Genomic DNA, 15,513 nt, shown 5'->3' on the forward strand with positions numbered 1-15,513 from the left:
TTCTAATCAGCATTTATTTTTATTTTATACTTTTTTCAACCTAGCTATCAACAAAATTGAACTAATAGATAAGCCAAAAAAAGATTAAAAAAAGAATTAAAAAGAGTAAAACAAAATATATACCATTCATATAATGTCATTCCTTATTAAACATCTGGGAGATTTACCCTCTGTGTTAGTCTACTAGGTATTGCTATAACAAAATCCCCGAGGCTATGTGCTTTATGAAGAATAATGGCTTCTTTAGATCACAGTTTTGAAGTAACAAGAGAAAGGATGCCAATATTTGCCCAGCTCTGGAAAGGATTTCGTAGCAGGTGGATTCACATGGCTTGAGCACATGTATAAGTAAGGTATCATATGGTAAGATAGAAAGTTAGAGAATGGGAGATATCAGGCTGTTTATTTATAACAAACTTTTTTGAGAGAACTAATCTACTCCTCTGACAACCCACATTGAGACACCAGTATGAATCCCTGTAGAGGGTCGTCATGACTCAATGACTTAATTGTCTCCCACTAGGTCCCACAGTTAAAGGTCCCACCACCTTTCAAAACCACCATAATGCACACCAAGATTCCTGCAAATACTTTTGAGGGGAAAACCACAGCACCCTTTAGAGGTGGAACACCAATATTTTACAACCAAATCTTATCTGAGGGAAAGACAGAGGCAAAGTGAAAGAATTCCTTTCAGGGAAGTCACTTTCAGAGGGAAGCCTGGTTGGGCAAACCCTGTCCAGTGTCCTGTCCGAAATTTCACCCTCCTTTCTCAGTAATTTCTTCATTTTTCTTCATCACTCATATACAAGCTGCCTTGCTCCATTTCCATGTCTTCCACTTTCTACTTTAATTTTACAGTCCAGCCAGAAATTTTCAAATGTTTGAAAGAAATATTATTTTTTAAATATATATTTAAAAATACTCTAATAAAAATCATGAAAAGAGTATTTTGCTTGTCTTCATCCAGAAAATCCCTAAATATATCTGATAATCTTCCATATTCCCCAGACATGCATTCTGCTTTCACATCTAACTGTCCTTCTTTCTCTGCCCTTTTGTGTCTTCTACTCACATTACTGTCCACCTTCTCTGACAGGAGAAAGGTTAAAATAGAATCACCACATGCCCATCCAGCCCACAGATGTTATCTGTATCAATAACACCAAGGAGGAGAGCGAAGTGCATTTTCATTTTATTATCTTAACTATATTTCAAGGAATGTGTATGGAATATGCATTATTTTACCCTGAAAGAGTTTAATCATGGCCTTCCATAAATTTCAATGAATGTCAGGCAGAAAATAAGGAGGAATAAGAAAATTTTGTGCACACATATATAATGTTATTATATATTTGTTCATATTCACCTACATATTATTCACATACGTATCCACATACATATTATGTTCACAAATAAAAATATCAACCATCATGGTCATCACCTGGTGACTTCTTTTCAAAGCTCTTTTACCTACCTGGGAAGATTTTTGTTTGTTTTTGCCCTGAAAGGAATTTTTGAATATAGTATTTGCAAAAATATTCATTTGTTAAGTCATGCCTTTTGTTTTTTGAGCAATTTACTCCATTAAAATGAATTAGTCAAAATAAGACATGCTTGATATAAATAATATTTACCCAAAATAATGGGAATGACTTCACATGAATACATATCCTTTTTCAGCTTTGGGATGTTTTGCATAAGGCAATGTCAAGGGCAACAGGATGGTTCTTATACTCACATTGAAATTTGTTGGTTTGTGCCTTTTACTGGACTGTCACAATTTTTAAGATGATATTTTTTACTTGCAATTTATTTCATTCATGTATTTATTAATGTAAATATGTTTTGACTATTTGAAGTATAAATTTAAAAAAAAGAATGGAGGCTGGAATTAAAGGGCACTGGCTACACAATGAGGCTTGTAAATGGGGATGTGGAGAGATATATAAGATATCAATTGTATCCATAAAAATCTACCCGGGGATATAACTCCGTGGGTAGAGTGCTTGCTTCACATGCACAAAGCCCTGGGTTCAATCGCCAGTGCCAAAAACAAACAAACAAACAAAAAACATTTTCTGCCCAGAAACAAAATACCCTCTATGTATTTTTAGCATCTTAGTTTTTCAATTGGACTAAGACCTGACCCATAAGTTATGATGTAATTTCTAACAGAGCTCCTGAGGAACATGCACTCTCCTACTTCTACAACATGTATAAGAAAGAGAAGATAGACAGTGAGAGAAAGGATAGGGAGAGAGAGAGAGAGAGAGAGAGAGAGAGAGAGAGAGAGAGAGAGAGAGAAAGGACGAACAGAGACACAGAGAACAAGAGACAGAGACACTAGAGACACAGAGAGCAACAGAGAGAGAGAAGGATATGTCAAGCCCTCCCTGGCTTTCTTCTTCACTCACTTCCACACATTTTGTGAAAATAGGGTTTGAAGTGCTACTGCTATTTTGGGATCAGGAAGACAGGTGGAGACAAACAACGGCATAAGAAACACAAAGAACATTCCTGAAATAGTGCATCAGCAGCTATTTGGTGATGTGAGAAAAAAAGATACAATTAGTTCTTTGGTTGGAATAAATGTCCCCTGAGGTCTATGTGGTAAAGGTTGATATTCACTGTGGCACTATTGGGAAAGAAAATAACATTTAAGAATCAGGGCCTAGAGGGTGGTCTTTTGGTCATTGGCATGCCCTTGAAGAAGATAGTGGAACCCAGTCTCTTCCATTTTCTTTCTCTTTCATTTTCTATTGTGAGTAGTTGGGTTGTATCATGAGCTCACACTATGATGTCCTCCTTTTACCAAAGTACTGGTGCCAATCAACCAAATGAAACCTCTAAAACAGCAAGCCAAAATACACCTTTGCTCTTTACAAAATGATCATCTCAGGTATTTGCTATACTACCAGAAAACTGACTAGTACAACTAGTATCTAAGACACATTTAGGATCAGGCTTTCTTTTATCTTAGCCAAAATTGTCTGACTTTTAATACAATAAATGAAGTAATATATAGCTCAATTCTTTAAAATTATTTTGACATATTTTTACTTCAAGTAAAGTTAAAAAATATTTTTCCCTTCTCTCTCAATAAAATATATATTTTTTTCTTCAACAAATTTTTAATTTGCAAATACACTTTTTTATTCAAAGCATTAGGAACTAGGGAAGATGTTGCTGATGATAAAAATGGAGACAGTGATCCCTAGTCAAGAATTCACTTGTTTTGTGTTTACAGAAAACACTTGAACAGAAAAAATACATTTTTAGATATCACATAAAGTGCTAAAATAGTGACACATTGAAGAGTTATCCTGAACACATAAAACAATAAGAACCTCAAGGGACATTTATTTACCTTTCTTCCCCTTTCACTATAACTTTATATTTTTAAACTTTTGAACCAATTCACATCAGAGAAGCCATAATTAAAATAACATTTGATTTAATAGAGAATAAATAAGCATAAGTATTCAAATCAAAATTATATAAGCTAAATTTGGGAAGAGTTGAAGGGTATTGCAAATCTAGCAGTCTTTAAAACAGCTATTACAAAATGGCAGGGACCAAATTTTAAGTAAAATATTTATGACATTAATTGTCCCTCATTATAGAAATTCTATTAGAAATACTAATAAAAGTACTGTATTATTAGAGAAGGGGAAGGACATTATAGAAAAATTTTGGCAACTAATTATCAAAGCTGCAAGACAGATGGATGAATTATACCTGTCTTGGTAGTGCATCAGTACAAAGAGAATAGAAATAATCTATTAATAACAAGAGTTTATTAACAAGAGTTGTTATTAATAACAAGAGTTACTTGTCAATGCTCAGGTATTAGAGTTCCAAGATTCTCCAAAGTTGGACTAAAGGTCCTTTAAATTAGTTGGTTGAAAGTCAACATGGCATGAGATTTGATCTTTCTTCCACTTGGGTAAAATTTTCATTTTTAGTAAGCTTTTGCATTGTTATGACCAAAACACCTGACAAGAACTACTCAGAGAAGGAAAAGTTTATTTGGATCTCATGGTTTCAGAGGTCCCAGTATATAGATGACTGACCTATTGCTTGGGGACCATGATGAGGCAGTTCAGTTCACCATGGGAGAAGGGCTCAACAGCAGAAAGCTTCTCAGCTCATGGCAGGATCAGAAAGGGGAGGAGGGAATGCACAGAAAAGCAAGTGCAAAAGCAAGGAGGAAGGGCCACAGGGCAGATGCTCCCAGTTAGGGCATGCCCCCAGTGATCTCCCTCTTCAACCACATCCTACCTGGCTAAAGTTACCACCCAGTGAGTCCTTTTAAATTAGGATGGGCTAATTAGGATATAGCACTCATGACCCCAATCATCTCACATATGAATAATTCTCATTAATAGGAACTTTTGGTGGACATCTCATATCTAAATTATAACATTTTTGCCTTTGGTGGAATTATAACATTTTGCCTTTGGTGGAAGCCTCCATGTCTCCTTAACTCCAGTATGTTCCATTTCTGCAGAACAGTCCCACATGGATAAAGGCAAGGTTTACTACCAGCTCATGCAATAAATAAGCTCCTTGGAATCATCATTGCGGTAGCTGCTGAGTACCCTAATGACTCAGAATTGTGAAATAACTACCTAGCACCCTCTGACCTAGCAAAATGCCTCCTGAATTCTTCTCAAAAGAATTTTCTCTGTCCTGAAGTTTGAAGTTGATATTGTCTTGCAAATTTCTAGGATGTTCTTGAGGTGTCTTTTCTATTGTCTCTTTGCAAAGTACTTAGCAACTCTTTAGGATCTGTAATATCTTCAACAAACAAACCTTCCTTGGCCCCAGCTTTCCTGGCCAAACTTCAGGTATAGAAAACTTTCAGTTCTGTATTGTGCTTCTAATTTTCACAATAATCCTGGCTAAAACTGCAAGTAATATCCATACCACTGACTGTGTTTTGCTGCCTTGACATTTCCTTTGTCAGTTTAATTAGTCCATCATTTTTAAATTCAGTCTCACAGGAAGTCTCATGAAATAGGAAAAATGTGGCCAAGTCCTTTGTTAGAATTTAACATGAGTTCACTCTGGTTCAATTCCCAATGGAGTCCTCTACAACCTCATGAGCCCAGGCTGCATTCCTATCACCTTTTTTGGTCTTCTGAGCTCCCACCAGAATCACCCATTAAACTCTAATTACAATATTCTAAAGCTTTTCCAGTCCACACCTGTGAATTTTTTTAAATGCTCTCAAAATAAGATGACAAAAAGAAGAGATGGCTTTTGAACCATCTTGTCAGTTTAGTTATAGCAATGACTCCACTTCTCAGTAACGATTTCTGTTCTAATCAGATTTTAAAGCACTTCGATCAAAATACCTGGCAGAAACAATTTAGAGGAGAAAAATGTATTTGGGGCTCACAAATTCAGAGGTTTGAAGTAATAGATGGTGTTTTAGTCAGATTTTTTTTTTTTTTTTTTTTGCTTCTCTGACAAAAAGACCTGAATAGAGCAAATAGAGAAGAAAAAAATTATTTGGCACTTATGGTTTCAGGGGTCTCCCGTCCATGGACAGCTGATTCCATTCCTCAGAGCTGAAGGTAAGTCAGAACTACCCACCTCCTCTAGCTACATCCTAACTGGCAGCTACAGTCACTCCTCAGTTGATCCCTGTTGGGGGTGTTCACTCACTGATTAGGTTAAGGCTCTCATAACCCAAACATTATTACCTCTAAATTTTGTTGCATTGTTTCACATATGAGCGCTAGGGTGCACTTCATATCTAAACCATAATAGATGATACAGTCCATTGCTCTGAGTCTAAAGTAAGATAGCAATTATGGGAAAAGGGCACAGAAGGGAAAGCTTAGCTCATAGCAGAATGGGGAAGCAGAAAGAGAGGGAGAAGAAGGGGCCATAAGAGAGATGCACCCTTCCAGGGCATGTTCCCAGTGATTCATTTCTTCCAGCCATGAGCCACCTGGCTACAGTTACCATCCAGTCATTCAAACTAGGAAGTAATGATCTGGTTACAGTGCTCCCATTCCAATCATTTCACCTATAGATATTCTCCAATTAATTGGATCTTTTGAGGGAAATCTCACATCCAAACCATAACAGCAGAGTGGTAGTAGAAACAGGAGAGAAGTTACCTGAATTTCCTGCTAAGACTCAATTATCAGAGTTCCTAGTTTCTCCAGAAAGTGTGATTAAAAGATAATGTGGTGCTTTGAATAATTTGATTGAAAGTCAACTTGAGAAGAGATTTGATCTTGGATCTTTCTTCCACCTGGGGAAAAAATTGATTTTTTTTTTTTTATGAGGATAAGACTGAGCTTCTTTAAATGGAGGGTACCAGATCTTGTGAAAGATGGAAGAACCATGGGGATTAATTGTTTACATTCTAAATGTCTTCTACTTCCACTTGCCTCTACATAATTTAAAAAGGCATATAATGTGTAGGGACTTGATAGAGTCTAGATAATTAGAAAGTACCATGAAAATATTAGTGTTAGAGACTGAGCAAATAACTGCATACAATGGGACTTCCTCTTAGATCAGCACCACTGCTGTTAAAGCCAAGGATGTGCACCTGGATGAGATGCCCATCCACATCTGAGTGATGCTTTTCAAAACACACAGGCAAGAATCCAGTTATGATAGAATTAAATAAAAAAAAAAAACACTTAAAATTTTGAAGTCCAAAGAAATACAAAAAGAAAGAAAAAATCAATGGGCAAATCATTTATTAGAAGAAAATGACAAAAACTATTATCAATATTATAACCATGAAAATACACAATTTGGTATATAAAAATCATTAAAAAATTAAAGTGTTTGTGAGAATTGAACACACACTACCGTATATAAAAACTTGCATATTTTTGGAAGACAAAATTTAGATACTCTAGAAAATTGAACATAATTACAGAAAGATATGAAAATTAGACAAAATTTAAAAATATATATATATCATTGCAGGAGATCTGAGATTAGAGTGAGAAAAAGCAATTCCAACAAAAGTATTTTAAGAATAGTCTAAATACTAATTATAGAAATATGTAAGATTAAAGGTCATGCATTTTTATACTGAAAGAAACCAAAAAAAAGTATCCAAACCAATGCATGGACATCAACTTAAATCAAAGTAATCATGATGAAATGTTATGGCATTAGGTTCAAAGGAAAAGATTTCCAGCTTCCAGAGATGAAAGTCACAAACAAAGATAACAAAGACTAATGTTTCCAATATCAGCACTTAAAGTTATAAATCTAACAAATTCTCAAGTATACAACGGAAATATTCAAAATGGTATTCTACTGGCATATAAAATAATAATTAAACATGAGTTTAAAATAAAGATACTTGCAGATATCAAAGACTTCAATAATTAGCCTGCTTCATTCCCCCCACCCAAAATTTGTTATGCCACATGCTTCATTAAAATAAGGAAGTAAACCCATAATGAAGATAAAGATACCAGATATAGCAGTTGGGAGTTTAAAGTGATGTTAACACTGAAGGAATTCTCATGGACTACCAAAAGCCACAGCCATGTTCTACCCATTGAAACAGACCTGAAAGAGTCTCTGTACTCAGTACAAAAGTTTGGGATGGATTTTTTTTTCCAAAATAAGATAAAAACTGATAGATTCCCAATGTGTTGAAAATATTAAAATATCTAGATAAACTATAGGGGAGTCAGGAATAAGGATGCAAGAAATAAACAATAGAAAAAAATAAGATTATTCACTAGGGGAAATAGAGCATTATCACAAATCTTGTGTGACTTATTTCTGAATAAACACTGAACATTTCCTAATCCAAAGCTGTAAACTTGTTATACTAAAATATTGAGGAAGCTCCACCTTCCATAGTGGAAAGACAACAGGTAAGAGCGGAGAAGAGAGAGAGAAGTACAGAGGAAAATACCAAAGGAATCAGCTGGAAGTTCGGGCAGTAGTTGCCTTTAAAGAATAAAGCACTGACCGCAGGAAAGAGTAGGAATTTTTCTTAGCCAGCTTTCAAGTACCTGGCATAAATTTAAATGATTTTGTTCATAGAGTTTCCATAAAAATAGAAATTACACATAAAATGCTAAAAATATAAGACCATATCGTTGATGACATAACTGTTTTCCGGCACAAAGGAAAGCTATCCTGTTTTTTTACACAAAAATAGCAAAGTAAAACATGGAGGCAAAGGAATCCTTAACAACTGATTTTTAGGTCATACATTTCTCAGATTTATTCATTCATACAAATTTCTTATCTCCACTATGGAAGGTGGAGCTTCCTCATGGTCCATGATCATCTGGTCCTGAAAACCAGTTGTGATATTAATGACGCGTCAGTTCTGAAAATTGTGAAGCATGACCAGGCCCATACGTGAGCCAATCAAAGAAGTTCCTTGCACAGACAGCACCAGACTGAGGAAGAGTCTGAATGGCAATTCCAGGAAATACAGTGTAAAAGACAAAGTATTATATGCTTGAACCAGAGGTAGGATCATTTCCAGCTAGAAATGTTCAAATCTCTTTTAGTCTCTCCTTCCCTCTTCTGTTCATTCTCCCTCTCCTTGCCCCCCCCCCCTTCTCTGTCTCTCTTTCTGCTCCTTCCACACATGTTTCATCACCATTGGAGATTCACGTTGCAGTCAGGCAAAATTTAATGAAATGCAAATACACATAATGAGGAGAACAGTATGAGATAACTTTGTTACCTTTCACTCTAGATGTGTTTTTTTAAAAATGTGATGAATTTGCTTCATTTTATCTATTTTTTTATTTGTTCTTTTTAGATATACATGACAGTATGTGTATTTTGACATTATACATACCTGGAGGATACTTATTCTAATTAGGATCCTGTTCTTGTGGTTGAACATGATGTAGAGTTACACTGGTCATGGATTTAAATAGTACCTAGTCATTCAGGCTTTGGTATCCTTAAATTGGTAAATTGTTGATCTCAGTAATAACAGTTGTAACTCTTGAAATATTTATCCCCAAATTGGTTCAGCTTGTAAGCAACAAGAGCAGATGGATGGTTCCTGGAATAGGTAGATCATTATAAGGCTTGCCCATGCATCATTTATCCTTTGTTGAATCTTTGTACTATACTCTGATGAAGTCAGAGATGTTTAAGGATTAATTCACTGCACAGTTCTTCCATAAGGACAGTGCATCCCTGCCAGGTTATGGACAAAGGCCTGAGCGAACACAACTCTGTTTCATCTTTATTTCCAAATTTAAAGTGAGCAAACCTATGAAGATGCCAAAGTTTAAGCATTATTTTACCTGCCCTTCATTATTGTGTTAGTAGTATTCAATTGTGTTATTATTCTGTTTTTCTACTTGTTCAGCTATTGCGTTGTCTTTTTAAATTCTAGGTATTTTGAAGTAGGAATAATGAGGAATAAGGATTTGACAAATTGTTCATAAAATTAAGAAATGGAATCCCATATCTAAAGTTGAATTTACATGTGGTATACTTCCACATCCTATTTCAAGTACAACATCATGTCATTCAAGGAAAAAAAAATATTCACATTGCTAACGTGTTACAAATGTCTGAAAATCTACCAAAAAAAATGGTCCTTATATGTGGGGGTCGGGGATGTGTGGGAATTACTGGAAAGGAAAAAAAAAATATGAATGACCTGGGATAACTCTGAACTCTGTCTTTCATTAGTATTTATTAACAATATAATTAGTAATGGAAAGTGTAATGAAAATAACAGAGTATCATCAAAGAGAAAACCTATACATGTCTTTTTGATATTCTACTTACTAACATTGGGGGGTTGGAAAAATATATTCTATGAACATTATTATCTAAATTGCAAAACAAGGGTAATAATACCTACTCATAAATTTGCACAGGAATTACAGTCAGTAAAAGAGTGGAGAGGAAATACATTTAGAAACCATAACATGATATATCCATTTTAGTTATATTATTGTACTTTCATCCATAAGGAAAAATGAAGAAAGTAAAGATAAAACTTTGTACGAAACTGATGGCATCAAAAGAAGGCATGTTGATGGTGCCATGCAGAGAAGAAATGCTGAGCATGAGTGTCAGAGTCAAGGCTAGAGTTCACTAAAATGTCATGAGTCTGCAATTATTCTTGAGTTCCTTCTTCCTTTCCAAGAGGTAAATAAAAGATAGTAGCCTCCTAAAATATTTTCTGGTGTCACATGAGGTAGGCAGTAATTGCTAAGGGAATAAGGGATGAGTTCCAACTACTGCCTAAAACTAAATTCCAAAAGCCCATTATTTGGGATGGAAATTAGGGAAAGGTTCTTGGAATTGTGGAAGAAGTCTAAACAGAAAAACTGGGGCTTGATGAGCTCAATTTGGATTGATAGTTATGGGCTAGAAGAGGTGTGTAGGGAAAGCATTGAGGGGAACCATGATTGACGCTTATGTGTTCATATTACTAATAGCCAGTAGTGGCTGATGCTAAACTTATGATGTCTCCTGGATAAATTCTATACCAATGAGCTTATCAATTTCTTCAAATGGAAGCTGACATACACATTCTCATATATATATAAACTAATACATATATTAGTTTTCAGATGAGTGTTTGAAGCTTTATAAGATTGTATTTACATATAATATTATAATATATAACCTAAATGCTAAAGTTAAAATTGGGTGTGATAGCTTTAGCATTACCATTGGAGATTCATGTTGCAGTTAGGCAAAATTTAATGAAATGCAAATAAACATAATAAGAAGAACGGTGTGAGATAACTTTGTTACCTTTCACTCTAAGGTGTTTTTAAAAAATGTGATTAATCTGCTTCATTTTATCTATTTTTTATTTGTTCTTTTTAGATATACATGACAGTATGTGTATTTTGACATTATACATACCTGGAGGATACTTTTTCTAATTAGGATCCTGTTCTTGTGGTTGAACATCTTGTGAAGTTACACTGGTCATGGATTTATGTATGAAAATAGGAAAGTTATATCTGATTCGTGCTGCTGTCCTTCCTATTCCCAACCCCCTTCATTCCACTTTGTCTAATGCTATGAACTTTATTTTTCCCTCCCCTCTTTTAATTGTGTTGGCATCTGCATATTGGAGCTTCTTAAATGACGTCTCTACCATGTCACTTATTAATCAAATCATGCTCTAGTTACTGATGAATAAGTAAAAATAATTAAAAATCGGATGAATTCATCCAGTTGATTCAAATAGGTCAGTCATTTTCATGAAAATTGTTCATCCAGGCATCTTTAAATAATGTGTATAAATAATAAGTTTTCATGTCAAATACTATGAATATCATGTATTCTTTGGGTTAAAAAGTATTTTTCTCTTTCAGCGTTTTTTTCATCCACCTGAATTAATTAGTTCATTGACTAAATATATAATAATTGTTTACATAATCAATAAACTAGAATCCAGCCTAATAGACAAGAGATTATCTCCCCAGGCAGAGTCAATAATCACTATTTCAAAATCACGCCAAACACAGGACTCTGAACAGTAGTTTTGACTTCTTCAAAGAACACTGTTTTATAGGAGCTAGTGGGATCACAGCTGCTTCATTATTGTTCTTCAACTTGTTCTATTCATTGACTGTCAGAGAATAAGTACTGCACAACTTCATAACATTTTTGTATTACTTGTTCTTCACATGTTAACTAAAACATAAAACAATGAACTTCACACTGATATTTCAAATCACAAGTTTCAAATTCCAAAGGACACTAGCCTGTGTTCATGTGATTTAAATACTTATCACTCAATAGAAATGTAAAAAATATAAAGTAATTAGAAAAAACAATTTCTACTTCCACCGTAAAAGCAAAATTTCTGAAATGCTGATTATATTCTAGACCTAGATAATAATTATTGATGTAATGATAATTAGGCAATAATAAACCCCTGCTCTAACGCATCATGGTAGATCACATAAGTAACCCAGATAAGGTCCTCAATTTAGCTTATTTGAATTACTAAAAGAGAACCTGCATTTTTTCCCTCCTATTTTTTTTTCCATATTCCTCACACAATCACTCAGCAGTAATATGGCTCAGTGAATGACAATTTCTTTCTGATTGTTCCGTTAGACTCTTTTCAATGATGTATATGTACTGTCTTATATATGAACTACATAAACTCCTTGAATATATACAATTCCTTTTAAGTTTCATAGCCACAGGCTCTATATAGGATGAGCTTTTTGAATCTCTGATACTTTAGAATTACATGGAACACAATTTAAATGGAAAACAAAAAAATAACTACAAATTCAAAGTTGTAGAAATGGCTTTGAAGATAGTTGGGCTTTATCTGAAATGAGTTTGTGGAGTATCAGCAGAGGAAAATCCACTTTTTTAGACACATGGTTACATAACTGCTGCTCTGCCTTCCTCTCCCATTGTTCATTGCTTTGTTTGTCTCATAGCTAATAAGCAGCAGTTTTAAATAATATTATCTGCTCTAAAAGAGAAAATATTTAAACATATCCTCTATTTCATATTATAAAAGAATATCCTTCAAAATATACACATGCAGAGCTTCTGTACCTAGAAGAAATTCTTCTGTTAATATATGAGTTCATCTACAGTAGAAAATTAGATTAGCATATGTGAATACATCGAATTTACGTATAGCCTTATAGGTATATTTGCTTTTGTGTTGGGAAAAGTGTGAAAATATCACAAAAAATAAAATGAATTTATTCAAGTCATAAAATATGGAAAGGAATGATCAAACAAAAATAAGTCACATAAGGAAGATCCTTTCAATATGGTCTTAGCTGCCTGAGATTTACAAGATGTTTCTTGCACCGGAAATCTATAAATATGTTCTGAAATAGCAAATTTGTATCTCCATGACTATACACATATTCATAATAGAAATGTGAAACCAACTAAGTATTAATATTTCAATATTGCTTTGCAGTTAAACTTTACTTACCTCAAGGCAAACATTAGTTTGTTTCTAGGCAACACTAATAACTGCACTAATAAAAGCAACACTATAGTAACTGTATTTCAGGATTGCTTTTGGATATTGTAGATTAAGCATGGGGTGGGTAGAGAAAATATTTAAGCCCTTATTTACTCTACACAATAAATAATTCTTTTTTTTTCTTTTCTTTTTTTAAAATTTTTTATTGTTGCTTGTTCAAATCATTACATATTTCTTGATATTTCACACTTTGATTCAAGTGGGTTATGAACTCCCATTTTTACCCCATATACAGATTGCAGAATCACATCAGTTACACATCCATTGATTTACATATTGCCATACTAGTGTCTGTTGTGTTCTGCTGCCTTTCCTATCCTCTACTATCCCCCCTCCCCTCCCCTCCCCTCCCCTCTTCTCTCTCTACCCCCTCTACTGTCATTCATTTCTCCCCCTTGTATTATTTTCCCTTTCCCCTCACTTCCTCTTGTAAGTACTTTTGTATAACCCTGAGGGTCTCCTTCCATTTCCATGCAATTTCCCTTCTCTCTCCCTTTCCCTCCCACCTCTCATCCCTGTTTAATGTTAATCTTCTTCTCATGCTCTTCGTCCCTACTCTGTTCTTAGTTACTCTCCTTATATCAAAGAAGACATTTGGCATTTGTTTTTTAGGGATTGGCTAGCTTCACTTAGCATAATCTGCTCTAATGCCATCCATTTCCCTGCAAATTCTATGATTTTGTCATTTTTTAATGCAGAGTAATACTCCATTGTGTATAAATGCCACATTTTTTTTTATCCATTCGTCTATTGAAGGGCATCTAGATTGGTTCCACAGTCTTGCTATTGTGAATTGTGCTGCTATGAACATCGATGTAGCAGTGTCCCTGTTTCTTTGTTAATAAGCTTTTGTGACTACCTGATATGACAGATCATGGTAGGGAAACGGGGATGTGTTCTTACCAGTAGGCTCCATTGAATATCTGCTCATGGGCCTGCTGGAGGAATGGGCGGCACTCCACCTAAGTGCCTCAGTTAGAAGTGTAGGTTCAATAAGAGACCAAACTATGGAAGTTCTGCGAGTGGCATTTGAAAATAGGAAGAATTAACACATCAATCACCAATCTTCATAAGGGAGCTTGTCTGTAAATAACATCCTGTCCTGGGTAAATACTGGAAAACTTAATCATCTGTTAGGATAATTAGAATCGTAAAGGTCTTAGAACTGGGCATTTTTTAGATAAAACTAAAGAGATGTACATCAGAGGAATCAAGGCTTTGAAGCTTATTCCTTTACTGGCTCTAAGGTAATGAACACAAAAGGAACTGAACTGGACATAGCACACACCTGTAGTTCCAGTGGCTGGGGAGCCTGAGGCAGGAGGATAGTGAGTTCAAAGCCAGCCTTGGCAAAAGCGAGGAACTAAACATCTCAGTGAGATCCTGTCTCTAAATAAAATACAAAATAGCTTCAGTGCACAAGCCCTGAGTTCAATCCTTGGTATCCCCATCCCACACAAAAAAGAAAAAAGCTGATATACGCCATCTCTTGGATAAAGATACTCCCTAGTGAGAGCAATTCTGAAAAATCAAAAACAATGGAATCTTCCCACCAGACAAGTCAGTCTTTGCAAAAGCAGACAGGTAATAAAATGTCTAGTCCAAAGCATTTATAACAATAACTAAAGTTTTGTTACAAATGTACAGAAAGAATTTTGCAATAAGACTAACATTAAGAAAATAAATGATATTTATGGGAAAAAAATGGAGTGCATTATTTATGACTTTAGGGGTTTGAAATGTTATAAGCCTCAGACATTAAATATAATATTTCAACAATATTTTATCTGTCAGTGCCACCACCTGTCTCCCCTCTCACAGGGAACTCTCAGTGTCATAATTGAGAAAAAAAAATGAAGCAGATCATATTTGGCTACTTGGTGGTTCTCAAAGTGTTGTCTCTGGAAAAGCAACACCTGAGTCACTCAAGAACTCTTAGACATGCAAATTTTCAGCCTCAGCTAAGACCTAATGAACCAAAGACAGTGGGAATGGATACCCATGACATGACTTCCTGATATTGTGAGGCTACATGCTCTGGTCTGATAACACGAGAAACCTGACTGCAGTAGGTCAGCGTGTCGTTGGTTCATTAACTGTCAAAACTAAAATAGTTACTTCCTTTCCAAAAGGCCTGAACTATCAATGCCTCCCCATGAATGTCCTAAGTCACCAGGACCCCTTTCCTCCCTCAGCATCCTGTCCCTATCTTATCTGCTTCAGTACTAATTTTGAAACATGAAGTCCTACCATTACATTTATGCCTGCTTATATGTATATATTACCCTTGATAAGATTATTTACATTTAAATATAGGTCCCATAGAGACCTGTAGTAATTTAGCTTTTCCTTGAATTCTAGACTTTTTAATATTCTTGACATGTTTCAGAATGTTCTCTCTATATTGGGGACAAATGTAAACAGCCTACTCATTGTTACAAACTACTTCTGTGAGCTCAAGACACTTAAATGGATATGACAATTCCCCATTTGAATAATTTAGCAATATATCCAGGAATGTAGGA

Source organism: Marmota flaviventris, chromosome 2, assembly GCF_047511675.1.
Source record: "Marmota flaviventris isolate mMarFla1 chromosome 2, mMarFla1.hap1, whole genome shotgun sequence".
Taxonomy (NCBI): domain Eukaryota; kingdom Metazoa; phylum Chordata; class Mammalia; order Rodentia; family Sciuridae; genus Marmota; species Marmota flaviventris.